Source organism: Mobula birostris, chromosome 8 (assembly GCF_030028105.1).
Source record: "Mobula birostris isolate sMobBir1 chromosome 8, sMobBir1.hap1, whole genome shotgun sequence".
Lineage (NCBI taxonomy): Eukaryota > Metazoa > Chordata > Chondrichthyes > Myliobatiformes > Myliobatidae > Mobula > Mobula birostris.
In genome coordinates, this window is record NC_092377.1 from 79,211,183 (window position 1) to 79,236,664 (window position 25,482).

Sequence of the window (25,482 nt, forward strand, 5' to 3'; positions counted from 1 at the left end):
CCTCTGTCTAAATAAATTCCTTCTCATCTTTCTTCTAAATGGACGTCCCTGTATTCCGAGGCTGTGTCCTCTGGTCCGAGACTCACCCACTATAGGAAACATCCTCTCCACATCCACTCTATCTAGACCTTTCAACATACGTTTCAATGAGATGCCTTCTCATTCTTCAAAATTCCAGCAAGTACAGGCCCTGAGCCATCAAATTCTCTTCAAACATTAATCCTTTCGTGAACCTCCTCTGGACCCTCTCCAAACTAGAATATAGTCTACACCTTCATTCCTTCTACCAAAGTGGATAACCATACACCCCTCTATACTATACACGGTCTGCCAATTCTTTGCCCATTCTTCCGAATATGTCCAAGTCCTCCTGCAGACTCCCTGCTTCCTCAACACTACTTGCCCCTCTACCTACAGTGTCTATAAAAAGTATTCACTTCCCTTGGAAGTTTTCATGTTTTATTGTTTTATAACATTGAATCACAACAGATTTAATTTGGCTTGTTTTGACACTGATCAACAGAAAATACTCTTTCATGTCAAAGTGAAAGCAAACTTCTACAAACTGGTCGAAGTGTATTACAATTATTAAACACAAAATAATTGATTGCATAATTACTCAACCCCCTTCAAATTAGTATTTAGTAGATGCACCTTTGATAGCAATTACAGCCTTGAGTCTGTGTGCATAGGTCCCCATCAGCTTTGCACATCTGAACACTGCAATTTTTCCCCCATTCTTCTTTACAAAACCGCTCAAGCTCTGTCAGATTGTTTGGAGATCGTGAGTGAACAGCCCTTTTCGAGTCCAGCCACAAATTCTCAATTGAATTGAGGTCTGGACTCTGAGTTGGCCGACTCCAGGACATTAACTTTGTTGTTATTAAGTTATTCCTGTGTAGCTTTGACTTTATGCTTGGGTTCACTCTCCCAAGTTGCAGTTCTCTTGCAGTCTGCATCAGGTTTTTCTCCAGGATTTCCCTGTATTTTGCTGTATTCATTTTACCCTCTACCTTCACAAGCCTTTCATCGGAACATAGAACCTTCATCCAGCTGACTTCAGAGTCTCCCACATGCCTTCAGGCAAACTCTAGCTGAGATTTCATGAGAGTTTTTTCAACAGTGGCTTTCTCTTTGCCACTCTCCCATAAAGCTGTGACTGGTGAAGCACCTGGGCAACAGTTGTATGCGTAGTCTCTCCTATCTCAGCCACTGAAGCTTCTAACTCATCCAGAGCTGTCATAAGTCCTTTGGTGTCCTCCCTCACTAGTCACATTCTGACACAGTCACTCTGTTTCTGAGGATTTCTCTAGGAAGATGAACAGCTGCACCATATTCTTTCCACTTCTTGATGATTGACTTAACTGTACGCCAAGGGATAGTCAGTGACTTGGAAATTTTCTTGTATCCATCACCTGGCTTGTGCTTTTCAATTCCCTTTTCATGCAGTTGCTTAGAGTATTCTTTTGTCTTCATGGTGTTTTTTTTAACCAAGATACCGATTCACCAGCAGCTGGACCTTGTGGAGGCGATCTCCATTTAACCAATCAAAATACTCTGCGGATGCTGGGGTCAAAGCAACACTCACAACACACTGGAGGAATTCAGCAGGTCGGGCAGCATCCGTGTGTCTGACTCTCATAACTACCTCAACTATACCTCTTCCCACCCCGCCACATGCAAAGATGCCATTCCCTATTCCCAGTTCCTCCGTCTCCGCCGCATTTGCTCCAAGGATGAGGTTTTCCATTCCAGGACATTTCAAATGTCCTCTTTCTTTAAGGATCGTGGTTTCCCTTCCGCTGTCATCAATGATGCCCTCAACCGCATCTCCTCCATTTCCCACACTTCGGCTCTCACCCCATCTTCCCGCCACCACAACAGGGAAAGAGTTCTCCTTGTCCTCACCTACCACTGCACTAGCCTCCGGATCCAACACATTATCCTCCGCAACTTCCGCCACCTTCAACAGGACCCCACCACTAAGCACATCTTTCCCTCTCCACCCCTCTCCGCTTTCCGCAGGGATCAGTCCCTCTGCGACTCTCTGGTCCACACATCCCTCCCCACGGATCTCCCACCTGGCACTTATCCTTGTAAGCGCAAGTGCTAAACCTGTCCCTACACCTCCTCTCTTGCCACCATTCAGGGCCCCAAACAGTCCTTCCAAGTGAGGCAACACTTCACTTGTGAGTCTTTTGGGGTCATCTATTGCATCCAGTGCTCCTGGTGCAGCCTCTACATCGGTGAAACCCAATGCAGATTGGGGGACCGTTTCATCAAGCACCTCCGCTCCGTCTGCCAAAACAGACAGGATCTCCCAGTAGCCACCCACTTCAACCCTGCTTCCCGTTCCCATTCAGATATATCCATACATGGCCTCCTCTACTGCCATGATGAGGCTAAACTCAGGTTGGAGGAGCAACACCTCATATACCGTCTAGGTAGTCTCCAGCCCCTTGGTATGAACATAGAATTCTCCAATTTCCGGTAATTCCCTCCCCCTCCCTTCCCCTATCCCTATGTCACTCTGCCCCCTCCCCCAGCTGCCTACCACCTCCCTCTTGGTTCCGCCTCCTTCTACTACCCATTGTGTTTTCCCCTATTCCTTCTTCACCTTTCCTGCCTATCACTTCCCTGCTTTCCCTCCCTCACCCCTTTGTCTTTTCCCTTACTGGTTTTTCATCTAGAACCTACCAGCCTTCTCCTTCCCACCCTCCCCCCACCTTCTTTATAGGGCCTCTGCCCCTTCCCCCTACAGTCCTGATGAAGGGTTCCGGCCCGAAACATCGACCAATCTAACTAATCATGTGATTTCTAAAACCAATTGGCTGCACCAGTGGTGATTTGGTGTGTCATATTAAAAAGATTGAATACTTACACAATTAATTATTTTGTGTTTTATTCTTGTAATTTTTTTAGATCAGTTTGTAGAGGACTGTTTTCACTTTGACATGAAAGTGTCTTTTTCTGTTGATCAATGTCAAAACAAGCCAAATTAACTCCATTGTGATACAATGTTGTAAAGGAATAGAACATGAAAACTTCCGAGGAGTGAATACTTTTTATAGGCATTGTATCAATGTATCATATGCAGCATCTTGTCAAAGGCCTTCAGAAAATGGAAATAAAGAACATTCACTGATTCTCCTTTGTCTGTCCTGCCTGTTATTTCCACAAAGAATTCCAACTGTTTTCTCGGCAAGATTTCCCCTCAAGTAAACCTTGCTGATTTCGACCTATTTTATCATGTGGCTTACCTTATCATGTGCCAGCAAGTACCCTGAAATATCTTCACAACTATTTGTCAGGCTAATTGGTCTATAATTTCCTTTCTTCTATCCTCCTCCCTTCTTAAAACATGCAGACTCATTTGCAATTTTCTGGTCTGGAGATTCTTGAAAGATTATTACTAATGCCTCCACAATCTTTTCAGCTACCACTTTCAGAACCCCAGGCTGTAAACCATCTCATTTATGTACCTTCAGACATTTCAGCTTCCCAAGCACTTTCTCCTTAGCAAGAGCAACTACACTCACTTTTCTCCCCCCCCCCCACCCCGACACTCTCGAACATCTGGATTACTGTTAGTGTCTTCCACGGAGAACACTGACGCAAAATACATAAGTTCATCTGCGCTTTTGTCCCCGATTACAACCTCTCCAGCGGTCCAATATCCATTCTCTTCTTTATTTTACTCTTCACATATCTGAATAAACTTTTGGTATCTCTTTGATGTTATTGGCTGGCTAATTCTTCTAATGTCACCTCTTTCGAAGGATTTGATTTCACTTTTTACCGACAGAGCTACCCTACCCCCTCTGCCTACCCGGCTCTCCTTTCGATACAAGCTGCATCCTTCGATGTTACTCTGCCAACTATAATCTCCTTTAGCCACGACTCAGTGATAACCACAAACACATCTCTAACTGAACCTTATTCCACATACAGTGTGCATTCAAATATAAAGCCTTTGGTCCTGTATTCCTCAACCTTTTCAATTTTGCCTCCATGTCACACTTCAACTCATTCCACTGACTGTAATTTTACCCTATCATCTGCCTGTCCTTCCTCATGGTCTCATTACACACTGCATCTACTTTTAAACCAATTATCCCCTCCTCAGCTTTATCACCCTCGTTCCCTACCCCACCCCACCCCCCCCAACAACTTAGTTTAAGCCCTCCCCAACAAACCTGCCTGTATGGATATTAGTCCCTCTCGAGTTCAGGTGTAACCTGTCCTTTTCGTACAGGTCATAGCTTCCCAGAAGAGATCCCAATCATCCAGAAATCTGAAACCCTACCCCCTGCATCACTTCCACAGCCACTCACTCTTCTGTACCATTATTCTATTTGTGGGACCCCCCTTTATTAAGGTAGGAAAAAATCTAAATAGGTCTATCTCAGATGTATTTCTTTGTGTCTTTGAACTGAAATAACCATCGACTGACTTGCACTGGATGCAACTGGTGCGAAATGGCCAAATTCAGGAAAAAGAAAGGAATAACATCAGAAGCATTTCCATGTTTGGGAGAAGAACAAGGAGGCAATGCTACTTGTAGCCTTAGGCTAGAGTCAATGAAAATTGGACATAGACTAACCCAATAAATCAGAAGCATTTGAATTGAAACAGAATGGCACAGAACTGGTAAGAGTAAAAAAAAAGATTCTTAGGTAGGGTAGTGAGACTAACTATCACAAGGAAAACACCCATATCTGGCCAGGGAGGAGGAGGATCAATCATTTGGCCAATGGGGTATCCCCTATTTCAGTGTTGTAAGGGGAGTTAAGTAGTTTGGGTGAGTAAGGGTTCTAAAGGAAGAAATGCAATCAGGAACTGCTGAACTGTCATCAAAATAACTTGCGAGCATATTGGCAATGAGACAATAAAGTTGAGAGTAGTTTGAATTAATTAGGATCCATGTGGCATTTACCTCATCTAAGTCAGCTGACCAAGGTAAGGGTCAAAGGTTAAATTATCTCTCTCTAAAATACATCAAAAATAAATTATATGAATGACTGAATTAACTAAGATGAAATGCCAAATCTTCAAACAGGATGCTGCCCCTAATCAGCCTACAACTGCACCGACATTGCATAAATGTGAATAAACTAACAATGTCTTTTCACTTTCATCGTGCACGATAATGTTTGGGGCTTATTTTCATAAAAGCAAAACACTTATGCAGACGATACACAGATCTCAACACATAGCCTAAGCAAAGCTCAAATATTGAGACAAACTAAATCCCTTTTATTTGCTGTATTCCAAGTCAAATCTTTATATGTTCAGAAATGCTTTCTATTTGCATGAGAATTCCAGATGCATAAATACTAGATAAATGAGCATTTACTGTAGTTAGTAATTTCACTAAGTCTTGCATTGCATGAACTGCTTCTCAGTTGCACTGTTCATTTCCAATGCTCGTCTTCTATTTCTAATATATTTCAATGACATTCACACAGTTTTTGACTGGATGCTTTTACAATAACCATTTTTGGAACATCTCCAGGGACTGGACAGATAGCATTTTTCCTTAGTGCAAATCCATACAAGCATTCTTCCATTGCTATCCTGGTCACCTTTGAGAAATTGAAGATGATACCCTAATGCCACAGGAGACTTAAGTGAATAGCAAAGTGTATTCACATCCCAGACACATTCTAATAGACATGACCCACAGTTCCCTGAGAAGATGGACATCACTTTCAAACCCAACATTACATTTCAGTAATACTGGACACATTGTGGAATAGACTTGGAGCATCAGGACTTCAGTGGCATTCCACTTCAACTATTCTCACTGTTGTATTGAGAACAAGGTCAGTGGTTGAGTTAGCTTTATTGAAACAAAAGCATTGGGTTGTTTTCTTCTTTGAAATAGTGTTTCAATAGTCGTCACATACACGCTAAGGCAATATTTCAAGAGCAGTAAAGTGAATCACGCTAGCCAACACTAAATCCCTTGACTACTCCCACTAAAATGCATAATTTGCTTAACTTGCTTTTATTTTTATAATGTTAGCTGTGCACAAGTTGATTGAGGTATTTCCCTACATTACAACAGTGACGAGATTTCAAAGGTCAGTTAAGTTTTGTAACATCCAGAGGACGTGTTGCATTTTATGAATTAAATCTCACTTTTATTTCTAAGGGGAAAGTCTGTTAGAATGCAACAATAAATCTCTCTTTGCAATTGTGTATAAAATAAATACTTATAAGTATTTAACTCTGTTTCAAAGTAATTAGGTAACTTTACCTTAATCAGGTGGGAAACTCATGAGAGCAATTGGAATGGCAGCATTGCACCTGCCAGTATCACTCTTCATCAACTTCAATAAAATCCTAAAAGATTGTACCTGATCACCCATAAAATCATGCAGCAGCCAAGGCTATTAAACAAATGCATCAGAGGATTCCACAAGAAGAACTGGCATTCAAATAAACAAGTTTTAATTGGGCTTAACTAGCTTGTACCAAGCAATTAATACTTAGTACTTGATCTTTGTCATTTCTACTGGGAGGCAAAACAGACAATTACTTAGTTGCCACTCTTGGCTCAATATTCACTGTAATCTACTGGACATAATTACATAAAGAAGAGGCACTAAGCCAAAAAATCAGAGAAAAGAAATTAGTAACAAAATAAATTTACTAGCAGAAGGTACATTCAACCACCAGGGTAATACTTTACTGCAGTTAAGTGGTTTATCTTTCTCTTCTTTTCTATCACCCAACCAGACAAATGCTTCAATAATTTTGATTAAAACTATTTTGTTACACTGAGATCCAACTCTAAAAGTGAATATCATCATCAAACCAAATGATTAATGCTTGTGTTCTCTTATGTGAAAAATGCATCTTGGACCAATATTCCAACTTATAAATTGGCTTCATCTGAGAAAGAGTGACTGTACCTGACAATAAATATAAAAACAAGGAATGATAATGCTCGTTGCAGTTCTATGGACCTTCTGAGACATCCTATAAGGGACCAGATGGCACATCAGTTAAGCTGGTGTGCAAAATATGATGAATGAATGCAAACAGGTCATGAAGAACTATTTTTTTTAAATATTCAGCATTACAATGTACGCAGAAAAGCAGGGTACTATAGTATACATCTAAAACAAATAAAAAAAACTGCAGATGTTACAAATCTAAAAGCAAAACAAATACTGGAAATATAGGAAAGTTAGTGGAAAGAGGTCTCTGCCTTAACTGCTCTGGGAAGTCCTAAGAATCACTGCTGGCTGTGCAAAGGTCTGTTGAGAAAGTGCCACCCAAAGGTCATTTCCCTTGAGCATGCCGGTCAACAGTCTCAGTGGGGCCAGCTGGCTGCTCTGCAATAACAACAACTTGCACATGTTGCTGCAGGAGATGCAAATCTCACATTATTTAAACAACAAATTGTCCTATTGGGTTAACATTCTGTAGATTACATTACAGACTCTCAGAGAATGAGGAAAGTCTCAAGGTTTGGACAACTTAAGCAGCGGGTCAGATTGAAAAAGTCAGGGTGTCAGGGCTGGAGGCGAGGGACAGGCTGGTGTTCAACTCGCTGCTCCGCGAGGTTTACTTGTCTCTGCGCTGAACTGAGGCTGTGGCCAATGCAACTAATAGGTGCCTGAATTGGCTGCAGTGATGATTGGCTTCATGGCCTGTGCACTCACTTCCATGAACTTCAGTTTTGAATGTCATTTGCTTACTTTTATTGTTTGCAATAACACAAAGTGCACTGGCAATCTCATTGTCACGGTTATTTCCTTGTTACCTGATAAGGCATGTCAGTCTCAAGCTTTGAAAATCATGTCATCCCAACAGACCTCATGCTGGTCTATCAGGCCATTTTGTCTGCTCGGTTAATGAGGAGGAATACATGGTGAACAGCGACAGTGGGTTTAGACCTTTGTGGGTCTCAGGAATACACTTGTAGAACTCGAAAATCAGTCCAGTACTTTAAACTTTATTGTCGCCAAACAATTGATACTAGAACGTATAATCACCACAGTGATATTTGATTCTGCGCTTCCCGCTCCCTGGATTACAAATCAATAGTAAGTATTAAAAATTTAAATTATAAATCATAACTAGAAAATAGAAAATGGAAAGTAAGGTAGTCCAAGAAAAAAACGAGAGGCAGGTCTGGATATTTGGAGGGTACGGCCCAGATCCGGGTCAGGATCTGGGCTGTACCCTCCAAGTATATCTTTGGGCCACCTACCTCCTAAATGACAATCTTACCATTTCAGCCTCCTTAAGGTTACTTCACATCTGCAACTAAATTCAAGTGCATTTTATAAACTGTTAAGCACATAGACCAGACAACTTGGGAAGAGTGCCAATTACCATATCCTTAATAAGAACTCTTCTGACAGCTATCAAACAGACCAGTCCTGTGTTGTACCATTTCAACATTCTGTAACACTCTCTTTCCCTTCTCAATTTATTTTCCATCCTTCGCTTTCCGTTTTACCCACTGGTACCAACTCCTTTCATCTATTTTCTGCTGTTAGGTTTCCCATGTCCTCAAAGACCTGACGGCAATTCTAAAAAATTTAATCAGGCTTCAGTCAGCTCTGTGGGAGTATGATTTAATAAATTAATGAAAAGTTCCATCTTTGCATCATATAAAAGTTTCACAGCATGCATTAACTGGCAGATTAAGCGATACGTACTCTTTGCAAATTTTTAAGCTCTACCCCTATTGCTGAACTGGAGGCACAGTGTTAGAAATACAGGATTACAGTACAGCATTGCGTTAACTTTATTTACATACAAAGTTAAACAAAACCAGTGCCAATGTGCTGAGTTGAAATTTGGGAGAAACACCCATAACAAGTGACAATTGAATGAAGTGGCATGTGCCCATGAGATCAATTATCTTGGAGAATTTGCATTCACAAATCAGCGGTCAGCTACAGTAACCGTGCACACAATTTTCACACATTGTCCACAGTGCACATTTTCAGAATTAATAACCACTTGAATGGAGGGGCAGCTAACCTTGACAAAATCTGCTTCATATTATTAATTTGTCATTAGTACTTAGCCCTGCAGGATCCAAACGACGAACAATATTTAAATGAACTGAAGGCTTAAGTTTGCTCGGCAATTCCCTCATTCAGATCAAATGTCTGCAGTAAATGTCAAGCCCGCCAAAGTTTCAATTGCCAAGGCTCATCTGTCCCTCAACAGCAGTGATGACATTTAATTTTATTTCACTGTTCAAGTGGCAGGTTGATTTAAAGACTTGCAAATTATAGGGCAACATGCTGTACTTTCCATTATAACAATGCATTCATCGTTAAGCTATGGACCAGCCTTGTGATTTCCAAACAAAGTGCAGACATAAAAAGATAACACTGGCCTTAACTGTATCATGCTTCTTTCTTGCCCAAATAGGTTCAAGATTCAGAATTGAAACTATGTCCAAATCCACTAGAGATTTGAGTAACTTGGATGGCATTTCAGTGCATGCAGAGACTTAAGTGGGATTTGCTGGGGAGACTTTAACTATCAGAAGTGGCCAATTTTGAATATGATGTGAAACTGAGACCCTGTGTTGATTCCTTTCAGAATTATTTTGTACTATACAGCGCAACTTGTGATATATTGTTATACTTGGACATGACAAACAGTAAAGTTACTGTCATCAATAAAAGGATATGTTTTGGTAGCTCTTTATTTCATAATGCAGGGAGCAACAGGTCTGTAGTTTTCTCTGGAGGATCTCTGAAACAAGGTCAGAGAACTTGTGTCAAAATTCATTACAAAGGGGTATTAATTAGTGGGCATTACAGAAACGTGGTTGCAGGGTGAAGGTAGGCAGGAAGGTAAGGGAAGTGGGGTACGGTGTTTAATTAAGAATAAATGAGATATAAACAATATAATATCTAAGAAGCAGAATGTTGAACCCACCTGGGTGGAGTTTCAGGAATAGTAAAGAGGAAGAAAAAAAAGTGGTGAGAGTTGCCTATAGGCCACCAATTAATATCATTACAGTATCACAGGCAATAAATCAAGAAACAGCTGATGCATGCAAGGGACTTCAATTTGCACAGAGATTGGATGAATCGAGCTGGTTGAGGCAGTCTTGAGGAAGACTTGATAGAATGCATGCACAATCGTTTTTTGAACAGCATATTAGTAACCCACAAGGGATAATTATGCCTTTGATCTGATTTTGGGCAATGAGACCAGTAACATTAACGATCTTATAGCTAAGGATCTTCTTGGAAGAGTGATCATAGTATGACTGAATTTCTCATACAAATGGAGGGTGCAATAGTTCAATCTAAAACCACGGATTAGCTCTAAACAAGGGATGCTACAACGGGATGAAGGAGGAGCTGGCTAGCAGAGATTGGGAAGACTGGTTATATAGGTTGATGAACAGTGGAAGACTTAAGAGATCTTTCATGGTGTTCAACAAAAGCTTAATACAAAGTTGCCAGGAGTATTGTGGGAAACTGGAAGATTGGGAAAACTTTGAAAAGTAACAAAGAACCACAAAGCAAGCAAACTATAAACTAGCACAAAATATAAAAACAGATAGCAAAAGATTTTTTAAATGTATAAAGCAGAGAGTGGCAGCTAAAATGATGATGGAAGAAGGGGAAATAGGGATAGATAAGATTGAGGTAAAAAATTGTTTCGATTTGTAGGTGAGACAAGAACTAGCAGACACCACCTCAAGACTCAGGGAAATAGATTTAGGATGGAGAGAGGAGAAACTGCTTTTCCCAGAGAGTAGTGAATTTCCCAGGGAAGCAGTAGAGGTTACCTCATTAAATATATATAAGACACCGTTAGACATATTTTTGCACAGCAGGGAAATTAAAGGTTATGGGGATATAGCAGCTAGATGCAGCTGAGTCCACGGCCAGATCAGCCATGATTTATTGAATAACTAACTGAGTGGGTTCAATGGGCCAGATGGCTGACTCCTACTGCTAATTCTTGTGTTCTTATAGCCTGAAACATTAACTGCTTTTCTTTCCACAGTATTTCTAACATTTTTTCCATTACAGATTCTGCACTGGCATCAATTTTGGGATGTATTTGACAAAGTCATGGGTCAGTGATTTCGTGCAAAGTAAATAAGGACAGATCATTCCAAGTCATAAGAAAGGCAGGTGGTAAACATGTTAGATATGTTAGAGAGTTCAATATTTGCGATTTGCAATTTGACTGTGAACTATGTGAGAGCATTTCTAAAGACGAAATATATCATTAGATCTAGGAAATAAAACAGAACGGAAACACAGCGACATGGAAGAGGATAAAGCAGGATGTTTGCTGACGGAAGGGCTAGAGACACAAAATGCTTGAGAGCCGGTAAGCCAGGCAAACTACTGAGAGGGTCTCACTGAAGGCATAGCAAAAATTGAAATGGGACATTTTTATCCAACGTTACTGATTTTCAAGAGCTACAAGTGTGACATATGCAATCAGGCACCAAAGGAAATTAGTAGCAAATATCTGGCCAGGTTAATGATAATGGAAAATGTACAAAGCACAGATCCTTTTAGAAGGTACATTGCTAGATGGCTTAAAGTGGATAAAAAATTCTGACAAACATTCCTTATACAAACCAGTGCATTGAACGGGCACTTAAGGCAGCCAGTCAAGTGCATGACACAAATTGATTTTGAAAGAAACCAGTAAGTCATGAGAGAGCAAAGGGCAGGCAGTTTTCCATTTGGAAAATCAGATCACTCCTCCATTTTCTGGTGCTGAAGTACAGGCAGAAGCTGAAACAAGAGGCGGTCATAGTTAAAACCGTCCACTGTTGGTCTGATCTGTCGGCCTCCCTGCTGCAGAACTGCTTTGATGACATTGACTGGAATGCCGTCCATGGTGAGGACATCTCAGAGTTCACAGATGGGGTCACAAGTTTCATCCAACCTTCACCCTGGCTCGTGCAACTGGATTTGGGACTTCCTGCCAGGTCACCGGCAGGTGCTAAGAGCCGGCTCCCTCACCTCTGCCCCTCTGACCCTCAACACAGGTGTCCCTCAGGGCTGTGTACTAAGCCCCCTCCTTTACTCTCTTGATACCCATGACTGTGTTGCCACCCACAGTTCAAATCTACTAATTAAATTTGCTGACAACTCTACAGTGATTGGCCTAATCTCAAATAATAATAAGGCAGCCTACAGAGAGGAAGTCATCGCCCTGACGCAGTGGTGTCAAGAAAACAACCTCTCCCTCAAAGTCACAAAACAAAGGAGTTGGCTGTGGACTACAAGAGGAATGGAGTCAGGCTAACCCGTATAGACATAAACGGGTCTGGAGTTGAGTGGGTGAACAGTTTTAAGTTCCTCGGCATAAACATCACCGAAGATTTCACGTGGTATGTACATACCGGTTGTGTGGTGAAAAAGGCGTAACGGCGCCTCTTTCACCTCAGACGGTTGAAGAAATTTGGTATGGCCCCCTAAATTCAAAAAACTTTCTACAGGGGCACGACTGAAAGCATCCTGACTGGCTGCATCACTGCCTGGTATAGGAACTGCACTTCCCTCAATCGCAGGTCTCAGCAGAGAATGGTATGGACAGCCCAGAGAATCTGTAGATGTGATGTGATGTGATCCATTCAGGACATTTACAAAGAAAGGTGTGTAACAAGGCCCCAAAGGATCATTGGAGACCCGAGTCACCCCAACCACAAACTGTTCCAGCTGTTACCATCCGGGAAACGGTACCACAGCATAAAAGCCAGGACCAACAGGCTCTGGGACAGCTTCTTCCACCAGGCCATCAGACTGATTAATTCATGCTGATGCTATTGTGTTTCTATGTTATATTGTCTATCCTATTGTACATTATATTTATTATAAATTACTATAATTGCACATTTGAATGGAGACGTAAGAGAGATTTTTACTCATGTATTTGAAGGATGTAAGTAATAAAGTCAATTCAATTCATAGCTGCAGGTGCAAAGAGCCTCATTATAGATACTACGTTTGCCAACTAGCCTCAAGCTAGCTTGATGTCATAGGATAGGACATACTGCAGTATTGCAGATCTCTGAAGGCTCCCAAAGCCATCCCATGATTCAATTAGATAATAGCTGATCAGCACCAACCTTACTGTATCACACTTTGATGCTACTACCAAGTGGAGGGGAAATATCTAGCAATACCATGCTTGATCAGGTAAATCAGTACCACTGAAATTCACAATGACTCAAAGTCCTTGAATTTCCATCTGATAAGTTTTGTTAAAGTAGCTTCATCACCTTCTTGTAAACAATATGGGATATGAAATCCTGGATGTGCTGGTATCCTCCAGTGCAACAGAAGAACCAACACTGGTACAGAAATACAGATGCCATTACTTCACAATTCCTCCCTTATTATCTGTCAGTGAATCTTTGTCAAACATTTTTTGTTCTCGAGTTTGGCATAATATTTAGTCTACAAAGACATTTGTACTTGAGAGCTTGATTATGAACTAAATTCTATTTGTGCTATAACAGGGGTCCCCAACCTTTTTTGCACTGCGGACCGGTTTATTATTGACAATATTCTTGCGGACCGGCCGACTGGGTGGGGGGGAGGGGTATGGTTGCCAACTGACAAGAGTAGCAGTCAAATACATTGTGTTTACCTCGAGAAAGACTACAATGACCATGAAGCCTTGCGCAGGCACCAGTACGCATGCGTGTACGTGCCGATTTTTTTCCTGCAAATCGTTTTTGGCGATTCTGTTCGGGGTGGGAGAGGGGGGTGATGTTAATCACGACCGGAGTATAGGTGATAGGTGGCTAATACACTCAATTTCATTTCTAAAAGGGTTCATCTAACAAATTTAATATTAAACACACAGTGCATATTTTCCTGGCATGAATATAGTGATAAGTCAATTATCAGGGGAGGACAGGGGAGCTTGAAGTAAGTGTTGAACGAATTTCCAGTAGAAGTGGTAGAGGCAGGTTCAATATTATCACGTAAAGAAAAATTGGATAGGTATATGGACAGGAAAGGAATGAAGGGTTATGGGCTGAGTGCAGGTCAGTGGGACTAGGTGAGAGTAGCGTTCGGCATGGACTAGAAGGGCCAGATGGCCTGTTTCCGTGCTGTAACTGTTATATGGTTATATAAGTAAGTCAATAGCATCATAACATTTTAAGTCACATTTGGATATTAAACACACAGGACATATTTTCCCCGTATGAACATATAAAATCATTGCAACACACCAATATTGCTGAATCAGTGGGAGCCCTGGGCTTGTTTTCCTGCAACAAGACTGTCCTATCGAGGGGAGACGGGAGACAGCGATACTCGAAGGGGGTTCCTTATGTCCAGTCTATTCTGCAATTTAGTTTTCATTTCATTCATTGCAGAAAGCTCTGCTTCGGAGAAAAATGTTGGAAATGGAAGCAACGTTTTCAGTGCTTTCGTGGCTATCTCAGGATATTTAGCCTGGACTTTGATCCAGAATACCGGCAGAGATGTTATGTCAAACATACTTTTCAGCCCACCGTCATTTGCAAGCTCGAGGAGTTGATCTCCTTCCTGCGCTGACATGGATGACGCGTGGATAATGACCTCGCATGCGTAATGGCTCAACAGTGGGCGTGACGGGGAATGCGGAAAGGTGCAGCAGACTCGCATAGCTAAATCATATCGTTTCCTCGCAGCCCGGTAGCACATGCTTTGCGGCCCGGTGGTTGGGGACTGCTGTGCTATAGGAGCAACTGGGTCATGAGGTGAGCTGGGAAGGCCTTTTCACAAGGACATCCGGAATTAGGGTTAGCCAGTTATTCTGCAGGCACAATTTGAAGCTGTACCACCTGATGACCAGCTTCACTGCTATGCAATTGTTCATCAGATTGGTAGGATAGAGATTATGGGGGAAATCAAAAACCCGAGTAAGGGAGATTGGAGAGTAGAGTCTAGCTGAAAGAGAAGACATAGTAGAGGAGCCTGACAAATGGAGCAATTAAAGAGTGAAGGGAATGAGCGGTCAAATTTGACACAGACGTGGTAGATCTTAGCCACATTAACAGAAACAAACAGGTGCACTTACTGGCTTTCTGATCCAGCTCTTTAGAATTAATTTGTCTGCTGGATTTATGAGCATTAATGCACCATTGATGCAATGGGAAAAATAAGAAATCTATTTCAACATAGGCACAGAGATTCATTAAAACACTTAATGACTAATCTTTTACCTGAGAGCAGATTGATCAACCACCCAAATCCACCTGCCTTCCCCAAAGCTGTGCAGGAGAACTGCAGATGGATTTTTGAGGTAATAATTCCTTAACTTTATCATACTCTCGAACAGGTAGTTTCATAACCTTTACACATCTTTGAGCATTGTATGCTTAATTCCAAATCAAATTTTTAACACAAACTGATATTTGATATTTTTAATGCGTTGTGCAAAGAATATTACATGCATGTAGTCCAGTAGTTTATGATATTGGTCCTTTGCACATTTATAGAACATCTGAATCTTGGTTTCGCTACTTCTCGCATGATCAACCCAACTTGTGGGCTTTAATTGAAACAAAACAATCCCTTTAATGTCAGCATACAAGGAATAGGAAAGGGACCCAGTGGATTCTGGTTAATTGGGACATATCGGAGCAAGTACATTTTGGCCCAATTAAGCAGCTGCCCCAATAAGCTAAAATTCATGGAAATAGTTAAAATGTATTTTAAAAAAATGACTAACTACCATTTAAGTGAGTAACAAATTATATATTTAAATTAAATACAGAACAAATTAGAACACTACCAATACAGTACTATAAACTATGTATTAGTTCCCAATCGATATGAACAATGGAATTCATCCAGAATATGCGGCCATATTATTTTGATTGACTGCAAACGAACAAAATCAGCAGAGACATCTAGAGCCTTCATGGACAGCCTTCATACAATGCTTTCAACAATTGTATCTTCCGAATCTTCATTTTCATTATAACCATTCAAGATGATTGTAGATACCTTCAAATTCTTCATAGTTCCGAACTTTCAGCAGTGAAATCATTTTATTTTCACCCCTGGACATTTCTGGCATCTCCAATGCTTGAAACCACAGTGAACAAAACAGCTCTGAATTATCTTACTGCTTATTTTCCATGAACTACCAGTGACAAAAATCACCGCTTTTTGAACACACACATGCAACTATTTAAAAATAATTCGCTCTTAGCACAGTGTAATGTCTAACAGCCACACATGTGCACGCAACTGATGCTAGTCAGAAACTCTTCAGCAACAGTCTCCAATCCCAATTAAAGGGCATAATGTCCCAAATGAATGAAGGAAATCCCAGCTATATTCTTGATTAGTTTTTACTTTCAGAGGTTGTCTGAAATAAGCAGCCACTCCGATTAACTGATGGCTCAATTAATCCACCAATTTATTTTTTTCCCCTTCTTTACTTCTGATAAAAGAGACCTCCTGGTAATCCAGCATGGTCATGGACCCGATACAGATTACAGAGGTGGTGTTTGATGTCTTGAGGCAAATTAGGGTGGTTAAATCCCCAGAGACCCTTTGGGAGGCTAGCACAAATATTTAAAACATCCTTAGCCATGGATAAAGTGCCAGAGGAGTGGGATAGTTAACGTTGTACCATTGTTTAAGAAAGGCTCTAATAATAAGCCAGAATATTATAGCCCAGGCTTTTGACAAGATCCCACATGGGAGGTTGGTCAAGAAGATTCAGTCACTTGGCATTCAAGATGAGGTAGTACACTGGATTAGACATAGGCTTTGCAGGAGAAGCTACAGAGTGGTAGTAGATGGTCACTTCTCTGACTGGAGGCCTGTGACTAGTGTACTGCAGGGATCAGTGCTGGGCCCTTTATTGTTTGTCATCAGAAATCTGAAGGTAAGGGGAAGAAGCTGATCCTAAAACTTTGAATGTGAGCCCTTGCATCCTATACCCCCTCCACAATGGTAATAACGAGAAGAGGGGATGCCCAAGATGGTGAGGGTCCTTAATGATGAATGCTGCCTCCATAAGGAATCGTCTTTTGAGATAGCCTCAATGACGGGAGGGTTGTGTCCGTAATAAAACTGTCTTGAGTCTACAAAGCAGTGATGCAACCAGTCAGAATGATGTCAACTGAACATCTATAGAAATTTTCAAGTGTTTGGTGACATATCAAATCTTCTCAAACTGCTAATGAAGTGTAGCTGCTGACGTGCATTCTTTGTGACTACATTGATGTGTTGGGTCCAGGATTAATCTCCTGTGATGTTGAAGCCCAGGATAGATCTCCTGTGATATGAAGCTGCTCACCCTTTCCACCACTGACCCCTCAATGAGGACTGGTGTGCATTCTCTGGACCTCCCCTTCCTGAAGTCCACAGTCTTGCTGGTGTAGAGTGCAAAGTTGTTGTTTTGACACCACTTAATCAGTTGATCTACTATTTACTTCCAAAAGATGAAATATTCAGTGTCTCTACTTTCTGCGAAGGCTGAGAAAAGTCCATCTCCCACCGCACCCTCCCCCATCCTCACCAAATTCTACAGAGGTTGTATTGACAGCATTCTGAGCAGCTGCATCACGGCCTGGTTCGGAAATTGCACCATCTCGGATCGCAAGACCCTGCAGCGGATAGTGAGGTCAGCTGAGAAGATCATCGGGGTCTCTCTTCCCGCCATCACAGACATTTACACCACATGCTGCATCCGCAAAGCAAACAGCATTATGAAGGACCCTATGCACCCCTCATATAAACACTCCTACCTCCTGCCATCTGGAAAAAGGCACCAAAGCATTCGGGCTCTCATGACCAGACTATGTAACAGTTTCTTCCCCCAAGCCATCAGACTCCTCAATACCCACAGCCTGGCTTGACACCAACCTACTATACCCTCTACTGCGCCTACTGTCTTGTTTATTATTTATTATTATTTATTGTAGTGCCTGCACTGTTTTGTGCACTTTATGCAGTCCTGGATAGGTCTGTAGTCTAGTGTAGTTTTCGTGTTTTTTCTTGTGTAGTTCAGTCTAGTTTTTGTTTTGTTTCACATAGCACCATGGTCCTGGAAAACACTGTCTCATTTTCACTATGTTTTGTACCAGCAGTTATGGTTGAAACAACAATAAAAAGTGACTTGATTTGACTTGATCAGTCCAGCTATGTCAAGGCTTCCTGCTTTGACCAGTGGCTTCGATTGGCAGTACCTTGGCAATGATAACTATTTTGACTGCTCCTCATTCCAGTGTGGGTTGTGTGAACAACAGAAATGTACTCCCATAATGACAGCCATACAGTCACTAGGACTATCTTGAAATCATCATTCTGGAGTGATGATCTGTTGCTTTATGTTGGCTTGCTGTGCTCTTCATGTGAGCTGAAGCCTTGTCCGCAGCTTTGTCATGATAGAATAAGAATGGGAAGCACAGATGACCTGAAGCTTTCTCTGGCAAAGACAGAGAGGTAAAGCAGTCACCTCAGGCAGTAAAACTCTTTAGCTAAATGTTCAAAGTGCAAGTACTGAATATAATATTGCCTGCAAATATCCCAAGGTGAACACTATTCAGGCTTGCATTGGGAAGTGACAAGAAATATTTGTACCAGCCAAGTGCAACACCATGACCACCTTCTACAAGAGACCATTGTTGTCCATTTACCATGCAAGGGCATTATCAATCACCAAATCTCCTAACATCAATGTTAAAATCCACTAGACACTTACCTGGACCAGAAACCACAATTACAGTAGCTACAACAGGAAGTTAGAGAGTGGATATTCACTGTAGAGAGTCAATGTCTGATTCCAGATAATTATTTCACAATATACAGACAGAAGATGAGCATGAATATGTGCCCTCCACTTGCCTGGATCAGTGCTGCACCAGCAAAACTTGAACATGATATCATCTTGCACAAGTACAACAACATGGCTGTGGTGTGAGTCAAAATTATACTGCAACAAATTGCCAAACTTCTAGTTCTGAGTTTTCAATATCCTTTCACAGCACACTGAAAACTCTCAATTGGACGAACAATGACAACAGACATGGGAATGCCACCAGCTTGAATCCAGGATGCACAGCCTCCACGCTTGGAAGTGTATTTCCACCAAGTGCCTCTGGATTAGTATTCTACATATCCTTATCCAATAGCACATAGGTGATCAAGATGGGCAAACTTTGTCATCACCTTGAATGCTATTAAGGATGCTTTCTGTGTACTTTCAGCGTGTAACTATGCTGAGGAGCAATTTCCTCAAAATAATAAGGTTGAGAATAGCGTAGGGCAAATATTAGAGATAAACTACACCCAGAATTTTCATTAGATGAAGGATTAAGATGTTCTCTGGGTATTACTTCCTAACGCAGACACCTAGTGCAGATTATGAGCTGCCTTCATAAAATGCTTTTGATTATTTCATCCGCCAAATCCTCATTTTCATTGTAACATTCAAAATGATATTTGATACCTTCAAATTCTTTGTAGTTCCTAACTTGTTGAAGTAGGGAAATTGTTTAATTTTCATACCTGGTCGTTCCTAGCATCTCCAAGCCTGAATGCTTGAAACTGCAGTGAGCAAAACAGTTCTGAGTTGTCTTGCTGCTTATTTCTTGGCAACTATCAGTGACAAAAATAATTGCTTTTTGAAGACAAACACATGCAACTGATGCTATTTATAAATTGTTCACTCTAAGCATGGTATGGTGTTGAATGGCCAGGCAAGTACATACAACTGACACTAGTTAGAAACTGTTTGGGAGCAGTCTCCTGTCCCAGTTAAGCAGCATAGTGTCTCAAATAAGCAAACAAAATCGTGACTATTTTCTAGATTAGTTTTTGTTCTTTGAGTTGTCCCAAATAAATGGCTGCCCGATTAACCAATGGCCCGGTTAACTAGAATCCACTGCATATAGCACTATATAGTGACATTTCTACAAGCCAAGCTACAAGATGTTCAAAATAAATTCAAAGTGTAGTTTGTTATCAAAGTACATATATATCACCATATACAACGCTGAGATTCATTTTCCTGTGGGCATATTCAGATCTATAGAATACTAACTATAACAGGATCAATGAAAGATCAACTAGAGTGCAGAAGACAACAAATTGTGCAAATGGAAATATCAATGAATAGTAATAAATAATGAGAACATGAGATAACAAGATAGAGTCCTTGAAGTGAGATCATTGACTGTGGGAACATTCCTATGGATGGGCAAGTGAATGTAGTTATCCGCTTTGTTCAAGAGCCTGATGGTTGTGGGTTAGTAACCTGGTGGTGCAAGTCCTGAGACTCTTGTGCCTTCTACCTGATGGCAGAGGTGAGAAAAGAACATGGCATGGGTAGTCAGGGGATGGTGTAAAGTGCATAAAAATGTTAAGTTCCCAGTTGAGGATTTTTAAATCCTATAAGAATACAAAAAATTTCAACTGTCTTGTGATCTGAAATTCTCCATATAGGGTCACGATTAAACAGTAATCTTACATTGTGCATATTTAAGACAAAAGTTTCAAAGTTTTGGACACTGGGAATTGGGTATATGGACTCAGCTAGGGAAAGATAAATTTAGCTGGAAGATCAGCTACAATCTTACTGAGCGGTAGAATAGTCTGAAGTCAAATCATCTGCAATGCAGCTCAGTTTGGCAACTATTGCATACTGTAGAAAACTATCCTGTTTCAAGAATAAAGGGATATGGGCAGTGTCAGCAGGAGCAGGCCAAATGATTCCTCCATCTACTCCAACATTCGAAAAGAACACTACTGATCTGTTATGTTTCTTGCTCAGTTAGTGCCAGTTGTGGCTACTTTGCCTTTGGGTCAGGAGATGGTAGAATCTTGAGTACAAACTGACACTACAGTGCTAAACACCGTAGAACACTGCTGAACAATTTCAGATGACAGATTAAATCTTTCAGATCAGTTTAAAAGTTCCTCTGGCGCTACTTTACAGACGATTAAGGCTTTTCTCCCTCATCTCCAGCTCAGTATTCTTTTCAAAACCAAAGGCAGGAAAACAGATTGCTTGTTATAGCTATTTGTAAGAATCTGCTGCAAGCAAATGAGCTTCTGTGTTTCATACACCACAACAGTGTCTCTACTTTAAAAGAGCCTCGACGGTGCATAAGGCTTTGGCAACTCTGAAACGATAAGAGTTATAGAACACTACAGCACAGAAACAGGCCCTTGGCCTACCTAGACCATGCCAAACCATTAACTGCCAAGTCCCATTGACCTGCACCTGGACCCTGGTCTTCCACACCCCTTCCTTTCATGTACCTATCTAAACTTTTCTTAAATGTTGAGTTCAACCCTGTATCCACCACTTGACTGGCAGCTTGTTCTACCCTCTGAGTGAAGTTTCTCCTCATATTCCCCTTAAACATTTCACCTTTCACCCTTATCCCATGACCTCTAGTTCTAGTCTCACCCAACCTCAGTGAAAAGAATCTACTTGCATTTGCCATATCTATACCCCTCATAATTTTGTGTACTTCTATCAAATCTACCCTCAATCCTCTATTTTCTAGGAATAAAATCCTAACATAATCAACCTCTCCCTATTAACTCGGGTCCCAAATTCTACACTAGTTAGGGAAAGATCGTGATGCAAGGCACAGACCGGGTGTGCAAGGAGGTCAGAAAGAAATAGAAAGTTAGGTTTATTCCACCTCTGAAGCACCTTCAATAACTCCAAAAGACTGAGGTTGGGTAAAATAATGAAAGGCTTTTATTCGCTGTACAATACGACCTCCATGCTGAGTGTCTGCCCCCAGACTGAGGGGGAGGGGAAAGGCGAAACACCTTTATACAGGATTCTGTGGGAGGAGCCACAGGGGCAGTCAGCAGAGGGGCGTGTCCAGACAGTTAACCCAGTTACAACATATATATGGTTTACCACAACCTCACTCTTAAATCTGTTGCAAAAGAAAATCAGAGTAATGCAAAAGTAATCTACATTCCTCAGAGAAGTAATTAAATAGAAGACACAAAGCAACTCAAAAGCAGCATCAAAAAGAATTTCTCTAATTAATAATTAGTAAATCTGAAAATTTCCTTTTGCAGTCATAGTAAAGTGGAGCCATTTGTGTCAAGGGAAAAAAAAAAAAAAACACTCTTATTCCACTTGTATTAAAAGTCAAAATTTAGAGCAGTGGGGATACCAGGGTCTGATAATGCCGAGAATCATAAAACCCACAATGATGCATGGTTTTCTCTTCTCCATTGGGCATCACATCATATCAGTTGCATCTTTTGGCCTGAAGCTATGCCCACCTATTTTTAGGAATAATAAAGTGTCTCTCTCATGGTAGAGCAATGCCTGGGATTTGTTTGTGTATATTCCCAGTGCTTCAAGCCTCCTGATAAATCCTCACAACTGTCTTCCAAATGGTCATTCTGCACGTGGACTGCAGGAGATTACCTGGTCTTTTGGCCAACCTATGACATAATTTTTCATGGTATCATACAGCACATTTCATCCAGGCCAACCATGCCTTTCTATGCCAACCCATCAGCCTACATTAGCTTGATTCCCTCTAGATCAGGGGTTCCCTACCTTTTTATGCCATGGACCAATACTATTAAGCAAGGGGTCCATGGATCCTGCTCTAGATCCTTTCTAGGCAAATACCTGTCCAATTGTCTTTTAAACATCGTAATTATTTTTGCTTTTCCAATCTCTTCTGGCAGCTGATTCCAGATAACCAGCACCCCTCAGATCTTCTTTAGAGTTTTCACCTATTTCACCTTAAACTTGTGCGTACTAGTTCTAGACTCTCTTGGCCTGGGAGAGAAAAAAGAAATTTATCTATCCTATTATTACAGATGAGAAAGATTTGCTTTGCCACATGTAAATCAAAGCAAACAGTGAAATGCGTCACTTTCTGTCAATTCAAATCAGTGAAGACTGCGCTGTGCAACCCGCAAGTCTCGCCACACTTCCAGTGCCAACTTAACATGCCCACAACTCACTAACCCTAACCGCACATTGCTGGAATGTGGGAGGAAACCTGAGCATCCAGATGAAAACCACATGGTTATGGGAAAAACATACAAATTCCTTACACACAGCAGCAGGAACTGAACCCCAATCTAACAGCTGGTACTGTATAGTGTTGCATTAACTGCTATGCCACCATATGCCTCTTGCACTACTGTAGCACCCCTCACTGCTCCTCATAATTGTATAAACATTCACAAGTTTATTCCCCCAGCCTATGAAGTGAAGCACAGCAAACGTCTTCTTCATTACCTTATCTTTCTGTGTCCCTACCTTCAAGGAGCTATGGACTGCACCATCAACACTGTTAAGGTCTCTAGTTCTTGCTCCCTATGCCCCTTGCAGAATTTGACCTCTAAAGTCCACTGCATCACACTTGTCCGGATTAAATTCTTTCTCCCACCACCCCTTCCAAATTTCCAGTGGATATATGTTCCATCACCCAAAATTAGTCAAAATTCTTCACTATCTATGAATCCACTGATTTTTCGTTTTCTCTGTTAACTGACTAATTACACTGCATACATTCTCATCCAAGTCATTTATATACATTGCAAACAAGGTCACAGTACTGATCTCTATGGTATTAACATTTATTATAGACTTCTGTTCAGAAAAATATCCATCCAACACTACCTGCTAACTCAGAAGCCAATTTTGCCAACATCCCTCAGATCTCCTGTGCCTTAATTTTCTGGACCAGCCTATCATACCTACCTCTCTGCCCTCATCAGTTTTCTTAGTAAACTCCATAAATAACTCAATCAGATTTGTGAGAGACTATCTTCCCTGCACAAAACCAAAGTGACTCCTGCTAATTAGTCTCTGCCTTCCCAAGTGGAAAAAAAATCAGAATCCTCCCCAACAACTTCCCCATTCTGACACAAGGCTCACCTGCCTGTAGTTTCCAGAAATGAAAACATTAGTTTGTCCCTTTATTCCAGTCTTCCAGTCATCTGGATTCCAAATCTTGTGGTAGCTCACCCATGGCTAACAAAGATAGTCATCTATCTCCTCCCCTACTTCCCTGAGCAACCTGGTACAAATCCTGTCAGGCCCTGGAAATTTAACCACTCTAATGTGCTTCAATAATCCTACATTTCATCTTCTCTGATACACACATGCTCCAAAGAGTACCCCTCGCTTAACTCTCCAAACACCACATGCTCCAAAGAGTACCCCTCGCTTAACTCTCCAAACGCCACATGCTTCTCCTTCACGAATACTGATAGGAAGTATGAATTTAAGAGTTTGCTGGCTCAACACAGAGATTGCCCTTTTGCTCTCTGGAAGGATCTACTCTTTCTTTAGACAAGCTCATTCGTATTGTTCAAGTTTATGATGATAAATATATATATCGTATTTTTATAGATGCACCGTAGAAAGCATTCTTCTAGGGTGCATCACAACCTGGTATGGAAGTTGTACTGTCCAAGACCGGAAAAAGCTGCAGAAGATCGTGAACAAGCTGCAGCACATCACATAAACTAATCTTCCGTCCGTGGACTCACTTTACACCACACGCTGTCGGAGCAGTGCTGCCAGGATAATCAAGGACACGACCCATGCAGCCAACACACTTTTCATCTCTCTCCCCTTCGGGAGAAGGCTCAGGAGCTTGAAGACTCGTATGGCCAGATTTGGAAACAGCTTCTTTCCAACTATGATAAGACTGCTGAACGGATCCTGACCCAAATCTGGGCCGTACCCTGCAAATATCCGGACCTACCTCTCGATTTTTTTGTACTACCTTACTTTCCATTTTTCTATTTTCTATTTATGATTTATAATTTAAATTTTTAATATTTACTGTCAATTTGTAATCCAGGGAGCGGGAAGCACAGAATCAAATATCACTGTGATGTTTGTACGTTCTAGTATCAATTGTTTGGCGACAATGAAGTATAAAGTACCCAGAGCAGAAATGCCATGAAGCAGCAGCAGCACAGTACATTACTAACATAAATTAAATAAAACGAACCTAAATTATATACAACTTACATGACAAAAAAAAAAATCAAGAACAAACATAGTGGCATTCTAATATGTTTATAAAAAGTTTTAGGCTTCTCCTCATTCCCACTTTTTAAGGTCATTTCATGACCCCTTTTTGCCCTCCTTGTTTCTTTCTCAAGTTGTTTTCCATATCTCCTCTAAATCACCTATGACTTAATTTATACCAACCTCCTTTCCCTTATTTACTGTTCCTCCTGCAGCCTGCAAAACTCAGAGCCATAAAAATCATGCCAATGTGATCGCAGCCATAAAAAAATAGCATTTCCCCTACTGCCCATCCAGGAGCAAAGATCAAATCAAAGAGCCAGTGACTTCAACATGTTCTTCATCACCGCCGCAGCTGCAGTGTTGAAACTTCAATCTGGGTCTGCTGCATCGAATAGAAAGCTTGATATATACATGAGGGAAGTAAGAACTAAAAATTATTTTGATGAGGTGAGTTGACGAGTAGTGCGAGGAAGCTTCCATGGAGAATCGACAATTGCATGC

The 25,482-nt window shown here is 41.1% G+C and overlaps 1 protein-coding gene across 12 annotated transcripts in view; it reads right to left on the reverse strand.

Annotated features, from left to right (window-relative positions):
- plcb4a (phospholipase C, beta 4a) overlaps nt 1-25,482 on the reverse strand; it is a 568,665-nt gene that overhangs the window by 392,524 nt on the left and 150,659 nt on the right. The gene's annotated exons all lie outside the window — the stretch shown is intronic.